The 11,392-nt window shown below is 39.9% G+C and overlaps 1 protein-coding gene across 1 annotated transcript in view; it reads right to left on the bottom strand.

The window, feature by feature from the left end:
* Positions 1-3,466: 3,466 nt before the first annotated feature.
* IRS1 (insulin receptor substrate 1) overlaps positions 3,467-11,392 on the bottom strand; it is a 58,650-nt gene continuing 50,724 nt past the window's right edge. Inside the window, exon 2 of the mRNA XM_014835921.3 lies at positions 3,467-4,296. The gene's annotated coding sequence lies outside the window, so the exon portion shown is untranslated. The remainder of the gene's footprint in view (positions 4,297-11,392) is intronic.

The raw sequence follows: 11,392 nt of genomic DNA, 5'->3' as shown, positions 1-11,392 counted from the left end.
GAAGTAGCACCATGAGCAGCACCACCATCTCAAGATGATAAACCAAACTGCACATACATTAAAGGAAAAAATATATATGTATTTCATTTGGCCCACCCTGTAGCCAAGAGGTGTAAGGAAAGAACCTTGTAAGAAAAATTGTTCTGGGAACTACATTCCTAAGCCAATAGCAAAGCTCGAAAAAGGAAAAAAAACAGCACTAAAGATGTCTATACAAATACAGACAAGTTGTCCTGTTCACTGAATTTGTCCTATCATGTGGTATTTTGGTTAACACTGGGGAAATTAACAACAGAAGCAAAGAGAGAGATTTAAAGGCCAGCTGAAGTCTAAAACACCAGTTCTCTTGGTGTATATATCACAAATACCAAGTCATCAAACTAGGAAAGGAAGACAACTCTCCAGCTACATCACACGTTTTCTAATCTTATTAGCTAATTATAAGCTCTTTATTACTGATAAATTACTTAAGAATAGGGTCAAACACTTTCAGTATCATTCTACCTCCTCCAAGCACCTCAGGTGATGCTCTCATTACAAGCAGTGGGGGCCACCCATCATGCCAACTGACCTGCACCTTCTCTATCCACTCACAGGAGACTGATTTACAGAGCTATGGAAGGACCTCCAAGATCTTTTCTGGCTTGGCTTTGGAAATGACCAAAAGGCACCAGTGTTTAACCTTTGATGTTCCACTGACTGCAAGAAAGCTATTTTTGCTCTCCATAACTAAGTTCACAGACTGGAGGTCTTTCTCTTAGTATTGGCAAGGTCACATTTCCTAACATCCCTAGAAGTGCATGCTTCTTCCTCTCAAATTTTTCAGCAGCCTATATGAATGCAGCATTGCCTCCAACGAACAGACACAACGTCCCAGGAATACTAACTCCCCTGTCAAGTCATTGCAAAGAAGCAATTTCGTATTTGGCTTCTATCCATTCTCCTTGGCATGCCTTCCAAAGGGTCCTGTCGCTCTCCAATCAAGGTCTTGATTCCCAGTGTCTCTGGTTTCCGCACCAACTTGTGTGATGGGCTACCTACCGAGCTCTCCCAAAGCAGTCAGAGCCCTTCACGTCTCTCCCATTTTTCACGGCTCTTTTGTCAGTGGACAGTGAGCTCACCTCCCCCCGTTTTTAAACCACCTGCAGTAAACAAAATTAAAGTTTTCAACTACCTGGCATATAGCACTCAGGATGCAAGATTGAACAAAATGGGGCTTCAGTTTTGTAAACTAGTGTTTCTTACAGTAGAGTAAAATTGTCTCAATACTTTTAAGTTTTTCAAATTTAAAAGACAACTAGGAGACAATAGTCAAGGAAAGAAAAATTAAAAATCTCTACTTCTGGCTAGATGATTTTTAGTAAATCCATTTTTGCAGTCAACCTAGATTAGTCAAGAGAGTCCTTGACCTTTGAAAGTTAGCAAGAAATAGCCACAAAGGTAACATCAGTACTGAATTGTCATTATTGACTCAGGTGGTTGATCATTAATGGATTCTCTTCACTTCTAGCTGGTTCTAGGACCTTTTTTTTTTTTTTGCCCAGAATGAAGATATCATCAAAGTCATGAAATCTATTTGTTCTTTCCACAAAGGAGAGTTTTAAAACTCTGCCTAAGTCTCCAAGAAAGAACACTGTGAAAGGTTGGTGTCATGAAGAAAAAACCACTAACTTACAGGTTAACCAGAGGTCACTAGAAGCCCCATTAATGTAAGCCCTTGGCGGGTACAAATACTTTGAAATGGATAAAAGCCAGCACTCCTCAATAGGAAATGAACACGAGGACTTAGCAGCTGATGTTGCTCAAGGTCAACTCCTCAGGCAGCCAGACCATGAGTTTTTGCCTTAAATATCAGCAACTTCCAGTTTTAAATCAGTAAAATTTGATACCACCACCAAACCCAGCTCAGGGACCACTAGAAGCAGCTTAAATAAGAATTTCTCCCTGTGTTATTGGACTGAACAAAACATTAGAGAACTAGAAACCAAGCGATGGCTTTTCCAGTCTGTCACCTCCGTTCTCACTCAAAATATGTTGATAATTCCACATGCAGAGGTATCTTGGTAATACATATTCAAAGATTACGTTCCTTGAGAAATAATAACCAGTTTTACAGGAAAATGGTTGGGGCTGACTTTTTTCATTCATTTCTCTTTACTTATGTCCTCAATGGAAGAGAGCAGGAAGTTTGCTTTCTTTCTACACTAGCAAAAGTGTGAGTCAGAATACTTGAAAAATGAAAGTGAATTTGACCAAGAAAGCCTTCTTATGAAGGAGTAAAAAAAACAACTTTCATATCAGATTTTTTAAATTGGTAGTGTTCTCTCCTACTAGGAAATGATGTAATTCAGCCAGTGCCTTGAAAACAATGGACTCTTATGACTACAGACCTATTTATCTTAGAAATTGATGAGCATGCAAATGGTTAGGATCTGCAACAATGAACATCGTACAACAGTTTGTGAGGTACTTGCCACCCAGTTGCATTAACAGTAGCACAGGCCCCAGCAGGTTGAGGGGTTCCATTGATTTCCACTCCCTTTTGAGTAGAGCAGGGGTCCCCGAACAGTTGATGAGGGGCAGCAGCCACTGCGATGTCCCCCAACCCTGGCCCCTTTCCTTGAAACTCCTCCCCCACCCAGGGAGCTCAACCCTTCAGGGAAATAAAATGTTGCTCCTCTCAACAGTAGGGCTGGAAATTCCTGATAGCAAATTTATGCAGACTCCGAGGGAGCCTGATATTGGCATTAATTCACTTAACCTTTAGGAAGTTTCCTGGTAAAAAGATGAAAAACTCTAGGCAATATCTGTAAGTATGTTCATTGCCATTTCTTTTTCACAAGGAAAAATTCCAACGTGTGTGTACTGTCCAAACAAGAAAAGGATTAACATTTTCACTGCTGGCTAGATGTTTCCATAACAGGTCATTATGCTTTGATGTGCTCTCTGTACACTGGGTTTTATTAATGAGTCACTAATAGGTCAGTACCCACCAGGACAAATGGACCAAATCACATTGGGTTAATATTCTAACACCGGAAGTTTTCCAAAAACATGAGATAAGAGTCTTAAGGAAAGTGACGTGTAGCCCTGGTCATGATGAAAAACACTGTCTGGAATTTTAATTTCTGGTTAGAAATTAAAGACAAGTACTCACTTGTCTTAGCATCTTTCTTGAGACAATGCAGGAAATGAAATAACCTAATGTGTGCACAGAAAAAAATGGTGGTAATGGATCAGGAAGCTTACAGAAGTCGGGGGAGGGGGAGAAGAAAAGATCAACAGTCTCTAGTTTATTATGAATAGAAAGAAATTTCCAGAATTTACAAACACCCACATTGTTCATTCCAAAGAGAGCTTTTGATTTGAAGGAATCACCATGTCTCCTCCTCTTTACAGTATATACAATGGAAGACTTTGATCTCCTTTTCTTACAATTTTGCTTCCATTCAATTGCCAATTTTAAGCTGACACTTGAAAACACCCAGTAGAATATATCCTTCTTCAGTTTAATTAATATGGCCTATTGCCTTACAGGAAAAATACAAAATTAAGAAGAATTCTTGTAAGGATCTCAGCTCAACATCAGGGCTATATTACAAGAGATAGTATCAGCAAATAAATCTATACAATTGAGAACCATCTATGGCACTAGGATTCTTATTATATTATTTTTCTGAATTACAATCTTAAAACAAGGTTCGTACCCTATCTGTACCTGTTAGCCTTGTTTTAAGCATCTGCTCCACTCTTTACAGAACATTGTATACCTCAGTTCCACATCCAAAAAAAAGATGTGCTGTAAGAAATGTTCCATTTTAATTAAAAAAATTACACATATAAATCAAAACCTATGTTAAATATTTAATACTCTCTCCACCCAACGTGAACAGTTTTGAATGAAATAATTTACAATGATGCTTTGTCGTACACAGTTTCAGCAGCAGATGAAATAAACGTATCTTGTAAATGCAATGAGAGTGAACCCATTCTCTCGTGGCATGGTGGTGGGCCCAACAGCTCACATGGCCAGCTAAGTCCTTAAGGTTGAAGATGAAGTTTATGCAGACTCATTGTTCTGGTGTCACAGTGCTTTTTTGCTTGGCACAATATAGAACGTGCAGTTCAGTCAACGAACTCCTGAGGATTGTTATAAAGTAAACAAACTGAAATGGATGCATCGTACCATCTACTGAGGAGGAAGATGTGAGGTCCTGGTTGTGAATCATGACATATTTAGAGTCTGGGTACCCATGAGTTAAAGGAGGATTTGCTGAGGTCATTTAGGTCTTCATTCTGAAAAAGAAAAAGAAAAACTTTGTCACCATAGCATCTTAAAATGCATCACTTTTTTAGGATTCTTTTTTTAAACATATGAAGTATTTTGTTTTGTTTTGTTTTGTTTTGCAGGAAAGATTCACCCTGAGCTAGCATCTGCTGCCAAGCTTTCTCTCTTTTGTTTTTTCCTCCCCAAAGCCCCAGTGCATAGCTGTATATTCTAGTTGTAAGTCTTTCTAGTTCTTCTATGTGCCACTGCCACAGCATGGCAACTGACAGGCGGGTGGTATGGTTCCACAACTGGGAAACGAACCTGGGCTGCTGAAGCAGTGAGAGCGCCAAACTTTAACCACTAGGCCACCAGGGCCAGCCCATTAGGATTTTCCATTAAAAAGGGGGCAGTTATCAGATAAACTGAAGTTACAGCACAAACAGTACTGTGTGCTTAAATAAAATCAACAAACTGTATTTAATTTTTTTTCTTTCAAAACACAAGAGTCTAAAGCAATCACAAACTCGAAATAGTCAATATTACACCAGTAAACAAATCGATATGATCTGGAGGTTTCGGAGGTTCAGCGGCACGAAAATACAAAATGCTTTCGTGTTCTTAAGATCAAAGCAAAAATGGACATTACAGTTATTGTGTCAAACTACTACAAAATATAGTAAGCAGGTTACAGTCAGGTTAGGCTTAACCTTCTTTTGGTTAAAAGTCAACTGCAGATTTTAGAATGTGAAGTTGCAGGGCCTAACATTACAAAATCTGAAATCAGTTTTTGACGTGACATTGTTTGCCGTGAGAATTTTAGATGCAAAAGGAGATCCAAGTGAAACAGACCTAGTTAATCATTAAATAAAAAAAGAAAGGGATTCTGATTTAGATCTACTAGAAATAAGTTACTCTGGCAGAAACACAACATTTCTTCCATGTAATTCAAGAAGGCCGACCTCAGGGAGCATTATTCATTCCCCTCCAGAGAGGGAACACCTTTCAACCTCATAAAACCTCTTTTGCTCTCAAGTATTACACTAGACAGTCCTTCTGAGGTCTATATTTTTCATGTATTCAAAGTTATCTATAAATATCAATATTTATAGAACGCCCTGAACAGTATGTGGCACGGAGCCATCAATAAAAACGTGTTGAGTGAGTAAATGGTTGCGTTAAGTACCATGGAGGACACAAAGTTGAATTCTGCTACAGGCTCTGCTTTCTAGAAATTCTAGAAAGGAAACTAAGCTCTGTTCATAAATAGAATACAAAGTAAAAAGGGGGTGAATTCCATGATAGAAGCCCAGGAAAGCAGCTCTAGATGCACAGAGGAGGGCAAGAAACTTTCTAGGCTAGGAGTATGAGGGAAGTACCTTGCTGACACACCTGGCTTGGTTTGGAAGAAAAGGAATAGTTTGGGGATGTGGGAACAGGGACTGTATCTATGTTGCTTCAGTGTTGTGTCTCCAGAGCTTAGCACAAGGGCTGGCACATAGCAAGGACTCAATAAATATGAATTGAATGATAGGGACAAAGCACACTCCTCATTGAGAGCACATGACAAAACAAGGCCCAGGGGCATGAGAGCACAGGCATGGACTGGCCAAGTGAAGAAGGTGGTTTGCTGGAGCACGTGGTATCTGAAAAGGCGTAGAAGGAGTTAAGTCTAGAAATGTAGGCTGGGGTAGCTGGTGAACAACCTTGAATGTCAGGTCAAGACATTTTTATCTAAGTGTAGGGACAACAAAGACATGCTTTGTGATGTGATCGAAGTGCAGCAGTAATAATCCACATCAGCTACAAGGATAGCGACGGATTCTGAAATGCACACAGTAAATGTTGACCAATATAGTTTTTTCTCTCTCTCTCCTCTTGAAAGCAGGGGATGGCCAGGATCAGTCAGTATCCACTATTTACATAATGGCTTTCAGGTAAGTTGAAACTTACCAAATGAGGAGTCTAGTTTTACGAGTAGGTTTCTGTTTATTTTAAAATATTGACTCCGCCCCTAAACAACAGTCTATTTTTTCACTTACAGATAAAGACTCGACACGTAGACACCAATGTCAAGACAAAAAGGCACTCCAGGCATCTATTTCATGGCCAGAGAAACAGGGTTTACTTTGCAAGTGAGAGGAAAATGCATTCTTTGAAAAACCCCAGAGAACCATCTCCAGGTCTCTTTACTTTCAAGTTTCTCCTGAACTCATATTGTGATCTGTCAGAATGTTCCTACCAGAATATCTAGATACAGCTTAACACAGCTTCACTGCTCTGAATTACTGGGCTTAAAATTAGGTAGAAAGGCCTTACTTTATTCTAAGGGCTGAGACAAACAAACTTATGAATACAAAATGGGGAAAAAGTGAAGGTCACACTCATGCTTTCATTTTATATCTGGCTCTCATTCAGAATGGCTGAATGACAGCTTAGCACAGGAACAAACTGTATCCAGTTTTGGCCTTGAGCTAACATCCATTGCCAATCCTCCTCAAGATTGTCCCTGAGCCAGCATCTATGCCCATCTTCCTCTATTTTGTATACGGGACGCCACCACAGCGTGGCTTGATGAGCAAGGCATAGGTCCATGCCAGGGATCCGAACCTGCAAACCCCAGGCCACTGAAGTGGAGCATGCGAACTTCACCATTATGCCACCAGGCGGGCCCCAAACTGTATCCAGTTTTGTCATCACATGTGCCAACCTGCACAGAAGCAGTAGGGCAGAGATTGAGGGCCCTATGAGGAGAAAGAAAAATATGATTTCACCAGATGCTGAAATGTATTCCTTTGGGACACTCTGAAACCATCCCTGTAATTTTCTGCAAGCACGCATGTTCAAAGAGCAGGAAATAAAAGCTCTTTATCATAAATCCTGATCAACACCTGTCTCAGCCACTAATGCTACCTACTGGTGCCATCAACTTAGGAGTCTATGAACAAGTGAAAGCAAGTGGGAAGTGGGAGGTGACGCTGACATGGAGGAGATGGGCACAGAAGGCTAAATAAACAGGCAGTAGAGGCCAGGAAAAATGTAAAGGGAAAGTCTGAAGTTCACATCTGTTTATCTTTGTACAAGGGGGTGTGTGTGTGTGTGTGTGTGTGTTTACACAAAGTTCAGCTACTGAGTAAATGACATGGATTTTTAACAGGCATCCATCAATGAGAACTGCCCTTCATTGCAGCCACCTTGGGGTCCACATACTTATCCCGATCATGCAGCCATCGTTTGAAGCATTTTTGGAATGCCTTCTCAAGTTCCCACTCGTTTTTTGCAATGGCCTTCTCAGCCTTGGGCATCTTCTTTTGAAAGGTCTCTAGAGCAGCCAGCCTAGGCCCTTTGAGGGCACATTTGATCTTTAGAGACAGCCAAAAAGCTTTGAGAGCCAAATATGGTGAATAAAGGGGCTGATTAAGCTGGGAAAAGGTTCCCAGCAAGGTATTTTCTACAGCCAAAGAACTCCAAAACTACAGTTCCAAAAACATGGCTGTTCACAATTGCTCTGATGACTTTTGTTGGAAACGAACTCTCATACTGTGATAGCCCTTTGCACATGCTTCATGGGACTTAAGTTCGTCTGCCTATGCCCACCTCTACATGCTTGCAATCAAGAAGGGTGGGCTTGAATAAAGCAACTTAAAGAAAGGCAAACATGTATATCATACGTTTTTGTAATTTAGGAATACGTTTTAAAAAAAATAGCAATACCCATACTAGGCTACTGCAGTCATCCAAGTCAATAAATATCTGTGGAGTGACAAATACAAATGCAACGATAAAGACTATTATAAGCACTGAACAGGAAGTTCGGTTGAACGCACTTTATATATATAACCCCAATTGACTCCAACCAACCGTGTGAGGCAAATATTGCTACAATGTTTTACAAATACAAAAACTCATTTGTAACTGAAAACAAAAAAGAAAACATTTCCTTGGAGAAAAGCTGTGTAAATATCAAATGGGGATGTTCCTGTGATACCTTCTCTCTAGTTACATCATTGGGGAATAACTTCGGAACTCAGAAATATGATGCACCTGTCACGAGATTTAATAGCAGGAAATTATATTTTGACAAAATTTCATCACCACATCAGCATCCACTGTAGTCTTCGTGTGTCTTCTCGTAAGATAAAACCCACCTAATCCAGCGGCCAGTAATGAAAAATGTAATTTTTAAAGCATTATCAAATAAATCAACACTTGAGCAACGCTACTTGAGACCTACGGATTATTGCATTATTGCATCCGGTAGGAATTTACATCTTCTGGACCAAACCCACATAAACTATGCCTACTAGAGCTGAAAAACAAATACCGCGTCGCCCTCCATTCACACTGTCTCAGCCTACTGATTAGTCCTCGCTGGGGAAGCAGCTGAAAATAGCATAATGTTATGCTATAAAAACAATAGAGGAATCCGCTCCCTTTCGGCAATGCCTTTTAGTCAAAACCATTGATTAAAAGTTTTTATCTTGTATTTAAATGCCTTGACACTTCCTGCCAATTTGCTGAGTCAAGTGCAACATAGTTACAAATATCTGGTTAGAGCATTACTAACAGTTTCTACTGTTACTAAGAAAATAGCAGTGAAATATTATAATTTGCTTGGCTATCATCATGTACAAAAACGTAGCCAGAAAATAGCTCTTCCTGGTCCACCTCTGCCTGAAAACAATGCCTACAGTAATGACTTTTCTTTACTGGAGATCATTGTTTGTAATCCTATATTGTAGATTCAACTAGAAAAATTCATATAAATAAATTCCTCCACTTAAAGCAATGTCAAAAAAGCATATTCCTCTTTCTCTTAACATAAACAGCTGTGACTTAAAAAAATTCTTGAGCATAATATATAAAATTTACAAAATACAGGAAAATGTAAAGAAGAAATAAACATTACTTGTAATTCCCATTCGCAGGCAAACCACTATTCACTGTGGTTCTAATCTCACTATTGACTTAAAGGATTTGAACTTTTAAAATGCTGTCTTTCCTGCCAAAAATGTTTAAATAGGAGAGGAAAATAACGTGTTAATCATATTTAGATCTTTCCCATTCTTCAAAATCTGTGATGAGAAAATATTTGAAATATTAACCAACTTTTTAAATCTTCTAGGTTTTCGATCTCTTTCCCATCCTCCCACTTCACGGTGCATGGGGGGAAGTACAGCTATTTGAAAGCAGAAGCTTCTGGCTTCCCAGATAAGCAGAAGTCCTTAAGTGAATGGCACAGGCAAAGTTATTCGCAAGAACCAGGAAGAAAGAAGGATTCTTCTCAGAGGAGAAAGAGATTCCCCATTTCCACTGGGAATAGCAGGAGAAAAAAATGGAAGATTGCGAGAGCAGAGAGGTCGGTAGGTAGCTCGGTTCCTTGTAGGAGGCTGAGCATGGCACCCATGACGTCTCTTTGTCTTGTCTTCCCAGGTCTCCTGATTTCCTATTTCACACAATTACATTCAACTGCATACTACCACTATGACCACTATTCATTTCTTCAGCTACCTCATTGATGCTGATGCAATTAATTCAGGGCACCACTAATTTAGAGCCGATCAAGTCTTCTATAATGCTTACAAATTAATAAAACACTGCAAAAGTACTGTTCTTAAACATACCTGAAATCTGGCAAATGGGCCCCATAAATACCTTTTCTAATCATCAGTATCAAACACATTTATAGTTTTGGTAGTGTATAGGTGTTCCTCAACTTTAATATTCACACCATGCAATCTCAGAGGGAGAAACGAGACCATTGATCCATTTGATGGACTATGAAACCTGTTATTAAAGGAATTTCCTGGCTTAGACCTTGAGTCCTACCCTGTGGGTCAGATGGTGGCAGCTAGAGAGGAAGGAGCATTATCAGCCCAGCTGTGTGAGCTGTAGTGATCACTCAAGGAAAAAGGAAAGAACAAGAAAATCCAGAGAGCTTCAAGTTTGGGACATGGGGAGAATGTCTCTGCTTTTCACAAGGAACAGCTGGGAAGTGTGGGGACAAGCTGAGACTTTGGGAAAGGACAGACCTAAGGAGGGGAAAAGCATTCTGTTTTAAAGCCTTCAGACCATAATCACCAAAAAAAAAAAAACAAATCAAGTTAGGATAGAACTAAAGTTAGAGGTAAGACTAAGATATTTGCCACTTTATGTTGAAAGGAGAAAGCTGTTTTAGCTAAAGAAAGGAAACCAACATCTTTTGAAATAGGCCAGAATTGAGCTGGAAAGACTTGGGTTTCATGGTCTTAAATGGCAAAGGGTAACCGGCCAGCCTAGCCAAGTGCTTTAATGAGGCTGCTTAAATAGCACTTTTGCCTGGTGCAAGTCACATGGGAGAGGGCTGGTGAAAATAACAAGGTTGCTGGCCAGACCTTCTCATGTGTAGGTTGCCAAGGAAGAAAATCCAGGGAGAGCTGCCAACATGTGAGAGGGCATCTTGCTCCAGTTCCCCTTTTGTCCCAGTGAAAGACCTTCTGGCAGGGCTGGTGACTCCAGGAGACCACCAAAGAAGAAAGGCACATGTATTATGAGAAGGAAGGATGAGAGGGAGTGGCCAAGGAGATAACCATCAAGGCTGGGGGCTCCTGCTGGGGTCCCCCAGGGTGAATTCTGTCAGCACTGGGGATTTCTCCTTCTCCAGCAACAAACGGCAGGAGGAGGGTCTGGAAGCTTTTCAAGAGGGTTAGGGATTTACGGAGAAGACATATGAAAACAACAACATATGGTTCTCAACAATTAAATGTATTCTGTCAATGATATAATAAGGAAATCTGAATAAACATTCAGAAATCTTTTAAGCCAAAGAACATTCACTTCAATTATTTCCCACTCTTTTTATTAACAGGAGCATGCTGAGAAAACAAAGGATAATTAAAAGATAATCAATGATGAAGCAAATGGAAGTCAACACCATAACAGCCCCCCTAAAAAGGTAAACAAAATGCCTCCAATCTCTCTTCTACCAAAATTATAATATGTCCCCAAATATATATGAGAGTCAAGGTAGAGAAACTCAAAGAAACAATCCTTCTACATTTCAAGTCAGACCACATGTGCCGTGGGACAGGAAGCTTTAATTTTAACAGACCTCAACCAAAATAAACCTGTTACTCGAAGACATGA

The sequence above is a fragment of the Equus asinus genome, chromosome 19, assembly GCF_041296235.1.
Source record: "Equus asinus isolate D_3611 breed Donkey chromosome 19, EquAss-T2T_v2, whole genome shotgun sequence".
Taxonomy (NCBI): domain Eukaryota; kingdom Metazoa; phylum Chordata; class Mammalia; order Perissodactyla; family Equidae; genus Equus; species Equus asinus.
The sequence above is the reverse complement of the archived record's forward strand: the minus strand, read 5'-3'. Positions and strand labels throughout refer to the sequence as shown.